Here is a 15,353-nt window from a genome sequence, read left to right as displayed (position 1 = left end):
TGTCAGTTCATTTAATGGTGTCACGATGGAACCATAGTTCCTGACAAACTTCCTATAGTAACCAGTCAGGCCCAAGAAAGCTCGAACCTGAGTCTGGGTGGTTGGAGGAGCCCAGTCCCTGATTGACTGTATCTTGCTCTCCAGTGGCTGAACCTGACCTCCACCTACAAGGTGGCCCAGGTATACAACCTGTGTCTGCCCTATCTGGCACTTGGTGGCCTTGATAGTGAGGCCTGCTGCTTGCAGCGCCTCCAATGTCTTCCGCAGGTGGACCAGGTGATCCTCCCAGGTGGAGCTAAAGACAGCAATATCGTCAAGATACGCCGCACAGAAGTCATCCAGCCCAGTAAGGACGTGATTCACCAACCGTTGGAAGGTGGCAGGTGCATTTTTCAGACCAAAGGGCATCACCACGAACTGATAATGCCCACCAGGGGTTGAAAATGCTGTTTTAGGCTTGGCGTCCTCAGCTAACCTGATTTGCCAATACCCAGCTGTCAGGTCAAACGTACTTAAGTAGTTGGCCGAAGCCAGCCTATCAATAAGCTCGTCTGCCCTTGGTATTGGGTGGGCGTCAGTCTTAGTGACTGCATTGAGACCCCTGTAGTCTACGCAGAACCTCATCTCTCTCTTACCACCCTGGGTGTGAGGTTTCGGCACTAGAACTACGGGACTAGCCCAAGGGCTATCCGAGGGTTCAATGACTCCCAGCTCCAACATTTTCTGCACTTCACTTTTGATGCAGTCTCTAACGTGATCAGGCTGCCTGTAGATTTTACTCTTTACGGGCAAGCTGTCACCAGTGTCGACCTCATGGGTGCACCAATCGGTCTGACTGGGTGTCAGAGAAAACAGATGTCGGAACGACTGAAGAACCTGTTTACAGTCGCTCTGTTGATGTTCGGAGAGGCTGCCACAAAAGACAACACCATCTACCGAGCCATCGTCAGGATTCTGAGTGAGCAGGTCGGGGAGAGGGTCACTCTCCTCTTCCTGTCCCTCATCTAGGGCCATGAGCAAACTCATGTCCTTCCTGTCGACATATGCTTTTAGCCTGTTGACATGAAGCACCCTGTGGGGGCTCCGGGGAGTTCCCAGGTCGACCAGGTAGGTGACCTCTCCCTTCTTCTCCAGGATGGTGTGGGGCCCGGACCATTTGTCCTTGAGTGCTGCTGGGGCCACTGGCTCCAACACCCACACCTTCTGTCCGGGCTGGTAAACAGTCAAGACAGCCTTTTGGTCATGCCAAGCTTTTTGGAGTTCTTGGCTGGCCTTAAGGTTTTCGGATGCCTTCTCCATGTATTCAGCCATCCGCGAGCGGAGGCCGAGCACATAGTCCACTATGTTGGTTGCCGGCTTTTTGAGAGGTCTCTCCCATCCTTCCTTCACCAAACACAGGGGTCCTCTTACAGGATGCCCGTACAAAAGTTCAAAAGGGCTGTAGCCAACCCCCTTCTGTGGGACTTCTCTGTAGGCGAACAAGAGGCAGGGGATCAGGACGTCCCATCTACGCCGAAGCTTTTCCGGTAGTCCATGAATCATCCCTTTTAGGGTCCTGTTGAATCTCTCAACAAGCCCATTGCATTGTGGATGATAGGGTGTAGTGAACTTGTAGTTGACACCACATTCCTTCCACATAGCAGTTAAGTAGCTCGACATAAAGTTTGCACCTCTGTCGGAGACGACCTCCTTAGGGAAGCCCACTCTGGAGAATACTCCAACCAGGGCTCTTGCCACAACAGGTGCTGTAGTGGTCCTAAGGGGAATAGCTTCAGGGTACCTGGTGGCATGATCCACTACCACCAGTATAAACTTGTGCCCTGATGCTGTTGGTGGTTCCATGGGACCGACGATGTCGATCCCTACCCGTTCAAAGGGCACCCCCACCACAGGCATTGGTATAAGGGGGGCCTTTGTCGTGCCACCTGACTTACCACTGGCTTGGCAAGTGACACAGGAGCGGCAAAACTCCTTGGTATCCTCATTCATGTGAGGCCAGTGAAAGTGCGAGACAAGCCTGTCCCACGTTTTCGTCTGGCCTAAGTGACCTGCTAAGGGAATCTCGTGGGCCAAGGTAAGTAGGAAACCACGCTGAGACAAGGGGACGACCAGCCTCCTGGTCATGCCAGGCTTGGGGTCTCTTGACTCAGTGTACAGGAGTCCATCTTCCCAGTATACCTTGTGGGTACCTGTGGCGTTCCCAGCAGCCTCAGCAGCAGCCTGCTGTCTGAGGGGTTCAAGAGAAGGGCAGTCTAACTGGTCCTTCCCCAGGTCTTCCCTTGAGGGTCCCCCTGAGCCCAAGAATTCAACTTGATCAAGTTCGAACTCCCTAGGCTCAGTTTCCCTCAATTCCTGTAGGTCAGCCTCCTCTGAGACTTGATCCTCGACCTGGGGCAAGGGGGAAGGCGCAGCCTTAACCCTACTGCTCTTTTTCTTGGGAGGTGTCTGGTCCGTTGTTCCAGGATCCAGCACCTGTTCAGTGGGGCATTTCCTGACCTGTGACCTAGTCACAGCGAACACATGTGCTGGCAAACCTAACATTTCCATGTGAGTCCGGTGCTCCACTTCTGACCATTGTGACGACTCCAAATCATTGCCCAACAAACAATCCACTGGGAGGTCTGGACTAACTACAACCTTCTTTTGGCCAGTTACCCCTCCCCAGGAGAAAGCTACAATTGCCATACTGTGATTGGTAGTGACATTGCTTGCATTGGTCACCAGGAATTCTGTACCTGGCATGATCTGTCCAGGGTCCACAAAGTTAGGCGTCACCATGGTGACGCTGGCACAAGTGTCCCTATAGGCCTGAGCCATCTTTCCATTTATGAAAGGCGTCTGTCGGTATTTGCCCAGCGTATTGGGACTTATGTCAGGGGACACGTCCGCGTCCCCTGTACTGACAAGGACAGCCTGAGTGAGTGTGCCAACTAAGTTGTCACGCCCCTCAGAACCCAGGGTTAACCCTACTAAACCCTTGGGAGGCGCACTACCACTGCTGACTGTACTAGGGGGCACAGGTGCCTTAGGGGCTGCAGTGGCAGGAGTCTGCCCTCCTCCTTTCTTGGTGCACTCACTAAACCAGTGAGATTTACTTTTACAGTACTGGCACCATCTTTTGGATTGGCCTTCTTTCTTCTTTTGGGGAGCCTGACCCCCACCCTCTTTGGGTTGTTGGGGACCTGTCGAAGACTTCTGGTCATTTTGTTCCCCCTTAGAATCTTTACCCTTTTGGTCTGCTTTCTTCTGACCACCTTGATTCTGGCCCTGGTTCTGTTTAACTCTCGTACGAACCCATCTGTCTGCCTTCTTTCCCAATTCTTGGGGAGAGGTCAGATCCGAGTCGACAAGATGCTGATGCAACAACTGGTTCTGACAATTGTTTAAAATTTGTTCTCTCATCATCAAATTATACAATCCTGCGTAATCAGTAACCTTACTGCCCAGCAACCAGCCCTCAAAAGCCTTAGTGGCACAATCGACAAAATCAGACCAGTCTTGAGCCTGCGTTTTCTGGGTATCCCTGAACAGCACCCTGTACTGCTCAGTGGTTAGGCCGAACCCTTCAACGAGTGTATTCTTCAAGACTTGGTAATTATTAGCGTCCTCTACCCTTGTGGTGAGGAGCTTGTCTCTTCCTTTTCCTTCAAAGGAGAGCCACAAGATAGCTGCCCACTGACTCTGGGGAACGCCTTGCACAGTGCAGGCCCTCTCCAAAGCAGTAATCCATTTGTGGATGTCGTCCCCTTGTTTAAAGGGGGGCACTATCTTCCCAAGGTGTTTCGTATCGAAACTCTTTTCCCTATTACTAGGTACATTGCTGCCACCAGTGGGGATTGCCCCACTTAACTGTTGCTCTCTAGCAAAAGCAAGCTTTTCCTTGGCCAGGGCAAGTTCTTCCCTTTCGATCCGCAGATTAGCTGCCCTTTCCTTAGCTTCGTACACTCTCCTCTGAGGGGACGTCATCCCTCTTTGAGAAGAGTTGTGAGAGCCGTTGGTATGAAGGGATCTGCCAGAGTCTCTTGACAGAGATCGGGCTCGTCCATTCCCCAGGTTAAGCGGAACCGACAGTAGCGCCGGGGTTCCCCCAGTACCACTATCGTGTCTGCTTAAGTTGGACCGTGTTAGTCTGACGACTTCTACCTGTCCCTTATCTGCCTCGTCCCCAGAGAGATCCTCATCCTCGTCCTCCTCTCCCTCTTCGTTCTCAGTTACGAGGTGGATGAGGTCAGGATCGTCTCGGGTTCCCTCGAGGGGAGGCATGTCTCCTTCTGGATTAGAAGAGCTACGAAGTTTCTCAGCTCTCCTGGCATCATAAGTCTCCAAGAGACCAATCAGAAAGGACGTTGTGGGGTTAGACCCCTGCTGAATCTTCCGGGAGTGACACAGTCGTCTTAACTCCTTGAAGCTCAGCACAGTATATCCTGAAGGGATGACCTGTGGAGGGTCAACTGACACAAGGGGAGACTCAGAGTTTCCTCCTTGGCCCGACATACTGTTTCTAGTGTGGTGTAAGTGATGCACCTACCTACACTATGTGTTTTCCTACTGATCCCTTGCTAAGAGTTGTAGCCAAGGTGTGCTAAGCCTTGAGAAGCTACAACAGCTGGTTCAGTAGAACTCAGAGTATTCTAAGCTTTAGTTATATGTACTAACAGTACTTGCGCGATCTTTCAACAAGATATTCTTAGGATACGTGTGGTAAAACAACAGCAAGCTCAAATCCCACCGCTGCCACCAATGTGAGAAGTTGGCCCGATATGCAACGTTCGCTATTCTAGCGACCGCTATGTATCGTTCCAACGACCCTTATGGTGTTTGGTTGTAAGTCAACCTATAGACCAGCTATCCTAGTAGCGTGGATACGAGCAGTCTAAGGCTAAAGACTCGAGAGGGCGCGTTAAGCCAGCTGTTTACCACACATGTACCCCTTGAACACCCAGTGAAAGGACACCACACAAGTGTTATGAAAATAAACAGTATATTTATTAAGAATCACAACAGCCCTGTACTCTTTATGAGGACAGGGTACTTAGCACAAACCAAATCTCTTTAGCAAATACTTTAAGTGCACAATTAAAACAAGTGTCCGAGGACACGGAAAGGTTAAGGCAAGTCGGAAGCGAGGGACTCGGGACCCTAGAGTAAGGAGGCTATGCAGGCACTGAAATGCCGAGTTACCTAGCCACGAGGGCTGCGGTTGCACAAGTCTTACAGGCGTCGGGGTCTTCGCTGACGAGCCAGGAGCCGGAAGAAAAGGAGTTGCTGGCCGGCGACCAGTGATGAATAGTTCGTAGAGATCCAAGCCTGGATCGGAGATTGATGAAACCTGAAAGCAGAGGGGACCAAGTTCGTACTACTAGCCAGTAGTCAGAGGGTACCAGGAAGGCACCAGTTGGCCGTCACCTCGACCAGGTGAGTGGGCGACGCTAGGCTCTGCAGTCTCACGGACCAGGAGGCGTTGTCGGCGACCACGGTGGAGGTGCGAGCTGTCCCACGACGGATGACGCTGTCGGCGTCTTGAGTGGACCAGGAGGGTCCGGGGTGCTTCTCGAAAAGATGGAAGCAAGGGCCAGTCTGGAGCAACCAGACCGGCAGTGATGATTCTCGGATGTCGTCACAGAAGGACACAAGTCAGCGGCTAGTGACCAGACAACGTGCTGAGCAGCGAGCAGAAGGGCCCCACGCAGATCGTGGAGATGCTGGGGGACTGCACTTCGGAGCTGGAGCGGCTCAGGGTCGGGGCTTCTCGGACCCCAGAGCACTCACCAGAGAGTTACCTCGATGGTCGTGCTGGTTTTTAAGAGCGTGCAGGTTCTGATGATGGCCGGTCCCTCGAGGTCTCGTCGCACCCACAGATCACAGCTGAGCTGATGACGGGGGTAGAGGTCAGAGGTGCCAGGGAAGCCGGTTCTCGTCGAGCTGGGCCGTCGGATTCCTTGAGGAAGGACTTACAGCAAACCGCAGAGTTCTTAGATGGTGCCCGCTGATGCAGGGTGACTACTCCTTAGCCACAAGGGAGAAATCTTGAGAAGAGTCTTGAAGTCCTTTCGTAGAAAGTATTCTTGATTCAAAGATGATCTAATTTGGAAGGGTCCCCGCTCCGGCCTTTATCCTAAAGAAAGGGGTGGGTACATGACTAGGTCCTGCCCTAAGGGTGGGACCAGGAAGGGGGGTAGTTACACCCCTCTCCCCTGCCGGACTTTCCCCAGGCCAGGGCTGTCGCCCCTGGAACTGGTTCTAACCGGCAGATGCGTAGTGAGCACCGGGGTGCCACTCCGCAGTCACCTTCTCGCAAAAGCCCTACCTACCCAGAATACACAAACCCTGTCTGGGACGGTGCGAACACCGCCCTCGACAGGAAACCCTTTGTCCAAGCGCTCCTCGCTGGAAGGACTCCCAGCAGCAGGAGGTCAGACTCGTGTCTGTGGTGGCAGCATCCATTTTGTGGAGCTGAGGCTTTCGTTAACTTTAACCGGGGTTCACAGTTACGTATATGTCGTGTCCCTCTAGAAGGGCGGAATGCTAACCTCGTCGCCAGAGTTGGTGAGAGGGCAGCATCCCGATTCGTATGACACCTTACTCGACATGTCTTGATAACGCGACACCGAAGTTACCGATGTGGCACGCGTTATCATGGAACAGCCATTGGGTCTTTTCTCCGCAAGCTGCAACCGGCTCGGCTCGGGCCAGAACACAGTTCACGCGAGCCCATGCACTCCGCCTTCAGGATTGTCAAGGCCTGCCATAGGAGTGACTGATAGGGACTCGGGTGTCCATTGTATGGTTAGATATAGCTACTATATCTAAAGCAAAGGGTGATTACACGACTTCGCCCCAGCTGTCATGCAGCCAGTTGTGTCAAATTTAGGAGGCCAGCCAGGGGTGGCATAATACATGCTGCAGCCCCTGGCGGCCCTGGGTACACCTATGCCCTGAGTTACAGGGTCTGATAAGGTGGCCCAGTACCAATTGGTAAATGCACCTAGGGTACATATCGTAATTTTAGAAAGAGAACAGCCAGGCTGTGGGTCTGATTGGCAGGCCCACAGCCAGAGAAAGTCGTAAACCAGTGAAACAAAAGCAAAAAATCTGGGTGATCATAGGATTGCAGACCCTACTCTCCTACAGTTTTCTTAGCTTTTTATTTGTTCAAAACCTGAGGAGGTGTTTGTATGAGGGTTAGAGTGTTACAGTTCTGTCCTCTGGGTTAGGATTTTAAAGTTCAATCCGGTGGGTTTACAACAACAAACAAAAATGAACCAGTCTTCTTCAGTAGGGACTGTCAGAGTCCTCTGTGGCTCTCCCACTGGTCTACTCTCTCAGGCCGTCGGGTAGGGAAGTGAAAAAGAACAAAAACAAAGGTCGGTCGATGTCCACTCCTTTTTTACCAGTATTTGTGCCACCTTCACTAGAAAACTTATGTGTGATAGGGGAAAAGGAGGTGTAGCAACCTTTCTTCTTTCTTAGCACACCTGAGTGCCCTATTTCCCCAGACCTCCCAACACCACCACCAAAACGATACCCTGAAGGGTGCTCGCCTCAAGCCACAACCGGTGTACAGGACCGTGGCGACAGGACACGGGGCGTCTTCTCTCTTCACTAGCACGCCGGGTATGGTCGCAGTTTACAATGCTCCTCCTCCTCCTCCTTGGACGCTGTCATCCTCCGCCTCGCTCTGCTCCTTACTCGTTTCCTGCACGCCTCCTCCGATGTCGCTCCACTCCTTACTCGTCTCCCACACGCCTCCTCCGATGTCGCTCCACTCCTTACTAATCTCCGATTCAGTCCTCTCCTCGCTTGTCCTCCGCACGCTGCCTCCTCCGATTCTGCTGCACACCGGTCCGTCCTTCCTTTTTGGCATTCTTCTTGCGTCAACGTCGCAGGCCCCTCCTCTGCTTGCCCGGCCACTAGACCGCTGCATACTTCAACAGCAGTTGATGGTGTCGGCTTGTTTTTACACTTCCAGTCCGCCCCTGGCGAGTACTCCTCACACACCGTAAAAGGAAAAACACCAGTTGGCCCTCGGGCTCCAGGGAAGGACCATATATGGCACACATGATTAGTTCAAAGCTTAGCTACTTATTACTGGGAAGGTCAGGAGGGGTGACTCCCTTTCGTCTTGGTGCCCAGGAGTGTAGGCATGGTGCCTCCAGGAATGCGCTTATTGTACCCAAAGCCAGATGCTACCTTGAGTCTCAGGACAGTTGAGTAGACAGCCTACGTTCAGTTGCTCCCAGTAATTCAGATGAGTTGGGGCTTGACAACTACCGGAGACTAACACATGATCACAGCCCATGTACGAGCTTAGGTTCGGAAAAGGGCGTCTGTATGGTTCTCAGCATACTCTGTTAGCAATAGATACGCAAAGAGCAAAAAAACGTTTCCCCCCTGCAAGCACATATAAAATATATACATATAGTTTTAGAAAAAGAGGGTACATATAGATGCATCATGCTAACATAATATAGGTCCGATACATGGGAAATCTATTTTCTATCCCTCAGAACGACCCTTTTAGCATGATGTAGCTAACTAAAACAGCATAAAGAACTCGCAAGCAGAACAACTCAACGCTACGCACACATGAATGTGCATGCTGCACCTCTCTGGCCTACCAAGGCCGACCCGTTCAAACAATATACAAAGAAGTTAAGCTACTCGCTCTCCTGGTGTGCACTTCCACTACCCCCGTTGTTCCCAAGGGCTGATTGTTTGTTGACCAAAGTTGAGATTCCACCCACTGTGGGTTGCACCACCATCCAACAATATCTCAAATGTCAATAAATTTAAGGAAATAATGTCCATCCAAAGTATATTTGCTTTTATTCTTCTTTATTCATATTTCATCAGGCAGCCAACGCGTTTTGTTCAAAAGAACTTCATCAGGGCTGTAAAAACATTTAAAAATACGTATATAATAATATATACAGATATCAGTTCTTCTATCCTGGCAGTTTACTGCCAGTACGATAAGAGCTAATAAATTGCAGAATTTCCCAATCCTAAAAAACACACAACCTTGTGATACGAAAACATACTTGTGTATATGCTCTAAAATCACACACTGATTTATTTTACAATACATACTTCTGTAAATGTCCAAACCTACAATTGTTATTTACTATTATGTACACAGAATTCCCCATTTTTATTACTTCCTTATTTATAAGGCATTTACAACCTACAACACATGTTATCTATTCCTAGTTCATTCCCGTAGCAGTACTTTACAATTAGACAATACAAATGTTACGCCTTCATGCAAGGAACAGATAATTGTCATCACAGTCCTACTTTAAATTTCCACATTTTATCTCTATAAAACCAGATGACATGTTGTATTGCAATTGCCTTGCAACATTGTAGGTGATCCTATATATTCAAATCCGTGTTCACCTTAAGAAATTCCAAAAGAACAATACTTACAGATAGCAATTTTTAATCAATTACTTCAATTACATTAAATGAATTTAACCTCATTTTTCAGTGGAGGAGTCCTAGTGTTACAAGTGATTTATTTGGCTTTGCCCTTAATTTTCAGTATATGACAAGACCTAATATGTGGCCACATCTAAAATGCCTCATGTCGCATTGTCAAAACCAGAATCACAAATGTGGCTGGATCAAGTAGCAAATGTTAAGGATATTGTTGGAGCCGCATATAAATACGAAAATTCTAAATGGACTTGTATCGAGGGTGGGAGAGTGTCGATTCCTAATGCCAAATATCATGCAGATAAAATTGCTTACATTATTAAATAGTTATTAACAATAGGTAACTTTGTAGTATTATATGGCTATTATTAATAGGTAACTCTGTGCTCATCTTACCGTGTGATCTGTGTCCCGTTGCACACAGACTTCTACTTCTGTACTTCCCATGCAGTAAACGGTAGGTATATTTACGGCTTCTGTGCCTATATGAGCAAAATGTCGTTTATAGAAAGCATTTATTATTCGTAGTTATTTAGTGGTTTTCTACTGCCCAATCTTATCAACAACCAATTTGGCCATAGTTGTACTATAACGGCTTATCTGCCTTGTCATAGATCCATTTTATATAATATGTGTGCCGGATAAAGGTTAAGTCAGTCACAATCGAACGATTTTACCAGAAACTGCAGTACTCGGACAATATATTTTGGGCCCGTCGCCCTTCCTTGCCCTTCTCATAATAACCCATTCTCCTGAATTTGTAAACATAATGCATGCCCCCGACATTGTATCAATTTCTCTGCCCCTCATGTGGCGCGCCGTCAATGCGTGTATTTTTACTCTCGACTTGCATCAAATGTTCCCTATAGGGTACACATGTACCGGAACAAACAATAGAAGTAAACCGTAATGTAATATCCCAGCTTTCTATAGCATGTGTAGCCTTAAATGAAAAGATTTCTATATCTCGGCGGACATCGCAGTTACAAAGTTGTGGTTCATACCGCAAGCCAAAACCTGTATATTAAATAGCTTTAAAAATCCGATGCGAAGAGTATATCTTTACAAAGCTGGCATGCCTCGCGACGTATTTAATCTATAAAGAAGTCCTAGTACTCTCTTTAATATTACAATCACTTAGTCTGATTACGAGACTCACCAAAAGAAACGTCGTGCGCCAATGTTCTCGGATGGCTTGTAGGTATGTTCAAGAACAGACGCCAAGAAATCTGCGCTTTTTACATTACGCGCCTCGTACGTTGTATCCTTGCGTGACGTATGCTGCAAGGGAGTGTCCCAAAATTCATTTGGGCCCTAGTGTAGCCGCTTCGAAACTAATAAAGCTACATTACTTTGAATATCCCTCGATGCCTTTACAATCATATAATGTCACCTTAACCTTGTTCGCCCTTATTGTTGATGGTTAGTTAAAACTTAGTTAAAAATTAAAACTTGAATGCGCTAACGTAGGATTTCTCAATATTCAGTGAATTATAAAGTGTATTAGTCGGATATAAGGGACTCCTTATTTAAAACATGTTTAGGGCTCCTAGATCTAACAAATCCTCAAAAGCAACATGCTTCAAAACATAATGCCGACACTTAATATCGGATGAAAAGGACTCCTTATTTAAAACATAAATATAGCTCCTTGATCCAGCCCATGCACATAAAAGACATGCTTTTTAACAAAATGCCGATATTAAGTGCATAGGAAAAAAGCCATGTTTTTCAATATAATGCTGGTACAGTACAAATGACCATAGGTGCAAAGAAAATCCACGAGTTGAGTGAGGCAAAGCATAATTCATAGGTGTAATCCAACAATATTACCCCAATTTTTTGGGGTAATATTGCACAATTACATATTTCAATCAACATAAACCCAATACTTCTTTGTATAATGACATATTACAATCAACATGAACCCAATACCTCTTTATGTGAGTGGTCATTATATAACTTGTTAGTATTAATGACCAAATGTTGTTTAGACTTAAAATTTAAAATGTGGGCTACTGGTCTATTGCTACTAAAAAATTTGGTGATACATCAACAATATTTGTTTCAAGTGGAATACCCAGGTCTGTGATGGAGTGACCCCTTGCCTCATCTGTTCTTCTTGCACTAGAGGAAGTAATGTAGCTCCTCATCAGTATTGTGGCCCTTAATCGTGCTTTGTAATCTACAGATCCACCCAGCTTCATTGCGTCTAAGGGACAATTCTCTGTCCCCCCCCCTAGGGTTTGGCTGAATGTGGTCTGTGCCATGGAACCATATGTCCGTTCTCCCCTCATGATGCTCCTTCATATGCAAAGTCATGGGGTATCTCATATCTTGATTGCGAATGGCTCGCACATGTTCCTGTATACGCATTTTTAACAGGCGAATTGTACTGCCCACATATATAGTGTTACACGTGCAGCCTAGTACGTAAGTCACATATGTACTTTTACATGTAATCAAATGCCTAATGGTGTATATCCTCTTAGTGTTATAACCAAATTCCTTTGTTTTGTTCTTACCAAATTGACAGATACTACAGTCTGTACATGTAAAGAACCCAGAAGTAGGTCCCTGAATCCATGTAATGGCATTTTTCTTTTTTGGTCTCGTCACATAGCTCGGGCATAGCATCTCTCTCAAAGTCTTGCCCCTTTTATATATGACCCTGGGTTTTGCCGATATCTCTCCCATGATGCCTGGTACTTCTTGTAGTCGAGCCCAGTGTTTGGCTAAGATCTTATATACTTCTTGACTGTGTTTGTTGTACTTTGTTACTAGGCCCACAGCCAATTGATTCTTCTGTATATATTATTATATATGTGTTTTTAAATGTTTTTACAGCCCTGACGAAGTTCTTTTGAACGAAAAGCGTTGGCTGCCTGATGAAATATGAATAAAAAAGAATAAAAGCAAATATACTTCGGATGGACATTATTTCCTTAAATTTATTGACATTTGAGATATTGTTGGATGGTGGTGCAACCCACAGTGGGTGGAATCCTAACTAAAACAGCTCAATCTTCAAATATTCCCTCATCAATCATCATTACATTTTTGAGTTCCTGCTGAACTAACTGAGCCTTTACTGCTGCTGGGGATGGACCGGCCACGGAGGAGGTGAGTTTAGTTGCACAGTAAGAGCAACATGCAGGTTCACATTGTACACAAAGGCAGCACGTGAATATGATACATGCCAGCACTATCAGAATTTTCCATCCCCAAGAAGACAACAGACCCCAGAACCAACCAGAGAGAGACCATGTACCAGTCTCTACATGTATTTCGGAAGCCAAACGATGTAGCTTCTTGATAGCCAAATGAACGGAGGAGGCGGAGTCAGGAATATAAACACAGCAAGAACTGCAGATCACACGACATGCTCCTCCTCGATCTGCCAAGGTAACGTCTAAAACCATAAGATTTTGAAGCGAAACGAGTCTGGTCACTTGTAGCTCTACGGTTATATTAGTCAATATTCCTGCAGTAGTGTTAATTACCCCTTCAACTACTCTGGTAAAACACCGTACTTCTTTGCTGGTTATTATAGGCCCTCAAATGGGAAACACTCCTTTTATAATGTCGGTAAAATGCTGCAGTGGAGTATCTGTCTGATCTATATCGTTAGTATCTATCTCTCTTTTATTCCTTCTTATAAGCACACTTCATTTATCTAAGCGGTGATCCTTGTGATAATTAGAAGGGGCAATACAGACTGGTGAGTACAGGAAGGACAGGTAGCAACGTCCAGTCCAACCTGGTGGAAGCCAAGTATAGGCATTTTCTCCACAAACAAAATATACATTGGGAGGGGTTAACAATGGTGGGCTGCTAAAAGTACGCAACTGATAAGTGTAATTACATCGGCTTTCTCCTACTGATATGAACCCTACTCCCTGAACACAGAACGCAGAGGTACTGTTTAGAATAGGCACTAGAATAGCCCTATCTTCAGTAACATTATGGTCTTGAAAATGTCGATAATACTGAGTGAAATTAAACTCAACAAAATCCAAAATCTCATTTTTCAACCAAGTGTTATTTTCATGCGTTATATACATATTCATACATGCATTCGGATCTAAGGTTCCCTCTCCATTATTTCCCTTGGGGTCGAATCCTTGATGAACCTCAATATATGCTAAAATCATTTCATAATCCCTTTCCGAAAACCTTTGAGTGTCCACAGTATAATGCATATACATAATTGAAAGTAATTTAAACCAAGCCTCACAACTCCCCGGATGAGACAAGGGTAGGGATATGAATAAGTCGTGCTTGTGCATAACAGATGGTAAAAGACCACAAACCCAACAATTTGTAGTATTGGTGGCACTGTGTATTTGATGAAGCATTTCAACAAATACATTTTTCACATAAGTCTTACGATGCCTTTCCTTATGTGGGGCTAAAGTATGAAACACATGTTCCGGAGGTGGGGCAGTTGTTCCTCAAATAGTATGCATAGGCTGGCGAAATGCTAAATAGATGAATACTCCCATCAATGTGATTAGTAATAACTATAAATGCAATTTTAACTTGATGGGTCCAACTAGAAAAGACAGGCATATCTGCAGGGAAATAACGTGGTACAAAAGGACGTTCCTCTTCAAGAACGAAACGAGCAAAGGGATACATACTAACTAAAAGTTCAAAAATAAACTCGGGCGATGCAGTCCAACCTGCCAGAGGGTGTTTCTTTCCTGAGTCCGTTTAGAGCCTCACAGGCAGGCTCCTCTCATTCATCACAAATAATATCAAAGCAAGCTGCTCATGTTGGAGTTATGTTCTCACACAACCCTTGAAGATAACACAACCTGGGCCTCTTTAAACAAGAAATTCAGTCTTTCCTTCTGTTCAAGGCTCTCAGCGTGTTTAGTCCAGTGTCTCGCTCAGTACCCCAGAAACACATCCAACAGACATTCGTGGAACAGATCTGTACCCTATCACTCAAGTCTCTCCCTACCTCCTACCATATTCACCTGGGGTACCGCGTTGTTTTTCTGGGCCGCAGGTTGTATTGAGCATGGCCAGGCACTTCTTGATCAGAGAATAAAACAGAGGATGATGAATCCAGTGAAACAGGGGAACTGCGAGCCTCTCGTTCGACTGTAGGGGCAACAGAATCTGGGACAATCACTTGTGCTGATGACAGAGCCCCTTCCGAGCCTCAAACACCTTCTCCTTGCCCTTTTCCGAGTACTTGGGTGCCAGAAAAAGGGTCAAAACGAGGAACTTGCTCACTTTCCTGGTCCAGAACCCCTTCCTGGATTAGCTGATCATATGGAAGCGGGAGGGGTCATTTTTTCAGATGTGACACATGGATCCAGTGTCGCTTGCCGGTCAGCTTTACCGCCGTCCGCGTGGCCAACAAGACTTGAAACGGTTCAGACCAATGGGGATCCAAGCTGGATTTTCGATGATAATTACAGCCCAGAACCCACTGTCCTGGCTCCAAGCGATGTCCGGGATCCTCCGGCAGGGACTGCAAAACTGCTGAGACCTGTTGATGAATGGAATGGAGATCTTTAGTCAAAGCATACAGATAGTCTGTCAACATAGGATACTCTATATCACGAAATGTTCTGGGTCTCGGGACGCCCCAAACATTAGCAGGGTGCCCAAAAATGACCTCATATAGAGATAACCCAGAACGAGAATGTGGGGTAACCCGTATTGACATTAGTGCCAGCGGTAGAGCATCTGGCCACTTCAATCCAGGACTTTCTTGAATTTTTGCCAATTTGAGCATCAGTTTCCCATTATACTTCTCGACCAGCCCAGCGCACTGGGGTCGTCGAGCCGCATGGAATTTCTGTTTAATCTGTAGTCCATTACAAATTACAATTGTGCCTGATGAATTCTGCATTAAAGTGTCCCCCGTTATCACTTCAGATCACCCGAGGCAATCC

The sequence above is a fragment of the Lissotriton vulgaris genome, chromosome 3_1 (genome assembly GCF_964263255.1).
Source record: "Lissotriton vulgaris chromosome 3_1, aLisVul1.2, whole genome shotgun sequence".
Classification (NCBI taxonomy): Eukaryota; Metazoa; Chordata; class Amphibia; order Caudata; family Salamandridae; genus Lissotriton; species Lissotriton vulgaris.
Note: the sequence above shows the minus strand (reverse complement) of the source record.